The sequence below is a fragment of the Nematolebias whitei genome, chromosome 7 (assembly GCF_014905685.2).
Source record: "Nematolebias whitei isolate Nwh7 chromosome 7, NemWhi1, whole genome shotgun sequence".
NCBI classification, from domain to species: domain Eukaryota; kingdom Metazoa; phylum Chordata; class Actinopteri; order Cyprinodontiformes; family Rivulidae; genus Nematolebias; species Nematolebias whitei.
In genome coordinates, this window is record NC_056504.1 from 51,868,160 (window position 1) to 51,869,997 (window position 1,838).

A 1,838-nucleotide genomic window follows, 5' to 3' on the forward strand; every position below is an offset into this window, starting at 1 on the left:
CTAATTAGGTCTTATTAGGTCTTATTAGGTCTTATTAGGTCTTATTACATCTTTTTAGGTCTTATTAGGTCTAATTAGGTCTTATTAGGTCTTATTAGGTCTTATTAGGTCTTATTAGGTCTTATTACATCTTTTTAGGTCTTATTAGGTCTAATTAGGTCTAATTAGGTCTTATTAGGTCTTATTAGGTCTAATTAGGTCTAATTAGGTCTAATTAGGTCTTATTAGGTCTTATTAGGTCTAATTAGGTCTAATGAGGTCTTATTAGGTCTTATTAGGTCTAATTAGGTCTTATTAGGTCTTATTAGGTCTAATTAGGTCTAATTAGGTCTTATTAGGTCTTATTAGGTCTTATTAGGTCTAATTAGGTCTTATTAGGTCTAATTAGGTCTTATTAGGTCTTATTAGGTCTTATTAGGTCTTATTACATCTTTTTAGGTCTTATTAGGTCTAATTAGGTCTTATTAGGTCTTGAGTAAACAATTTTCCTTTAGGCAATAATTCTCAGTCAGGTCATCTGGACAGTTTCTTTTTTTATAGAGATGTTTCACCCTCTATCCAGAGGGCTTCATCAGTCAGAGGAGTTCCAGTAAACTGTTTCCCCACAAAGCAGTATACTCCTTAAGTGGACCAACCAGTTTGCTGGAGCTAAGATGGTTTCTGCGGGCCGTCCTGTCTCTCGTCAACTCCTCCAAAGACAGGCAGCCACAGCAAAGTGGTTCAAGGCGACAAAGTTCATGCTCAATCATGACTGGGCATGAACTTTGGCAGGAACTCCTCTGACTGATGAAGTCCTCTGGATAGAGGGCGAAACATCTCTATAAAAAAGTAACTGTTCAGATGACCCGTCTGAGAATTACTGGATTTGGTACCTGGATGATTGAGCATGAACTTTATTGATTTTCTTTTAGATTACTAAAGGTCTTAATCAAGAATATGAAACTTCTAATTTGCAGTATTAACATGGTTAATCTTTAATGTCTACTTGCTTAAAAAGCTTCCTCTTCTCATGAGGTATTAATTCCAAAATACTGGTTGAAAATCTGAGATGATACTTCTGAAAAAAAAAATCTGAATGTGGATCCAAAAAGTGTTTTATTTCACGTTTGTCTTTTAGCTGATTTTTAATCTGATGATTTGTAATCTACAACGACTGCACATTTGTATTTTTGTCTCAAACTTTGAGTTTATTGGTCATTATCAGAGTGAAAATACACTCCAGCTTCCCCAAATAGCAAAACTTTGTTTGAGTTAGCGCAGCTCTGTGTGTGGATCATCTCAGAAGGATCACATGAGCAACATCTTTCTGTGGAAACAGCAGTTTGAAAAGAAGAAGAGCAGAGGGAGAAATGAAGTGAGTGAATTATAGCAGGAATGACAGGTAGTGTAGCTGGCACTGCAGAAAGCTGCGATTCCACAGAGGAAGGCAGCGGAAAACAGATTTAGGTTTCATTTGCATTTCAAACTTGGCCGACTTGCGAGTTGCAACGCCAGACCCATGCTGATGTGCACTCGCTTCACTCTCATTGCATCTCTCTGAATGTGCAACTATTTTTATGGGTTTAGCTTCTTTAATGGACACATTTAATTGTTTTAAAAGCATGTAAGGAAAAACACCTTAAAGAAGAACTACAGATAAGTTTATGAATATGAATCTTTTCCTGCTCAGATTTGTTTCAGTAGACGTGTCTTCTGTTTGATTGCAGAACACTGTTGTTGACTCCAGCCAAGGGCATTCTGCAGGTCTAAGAACATTAAATAAAGGAGACATGAGGTATACGTCTATATCTACAGTGGTCCCTCGTTTATCGCGGGTTAGGGACCATGCCCACCCACAT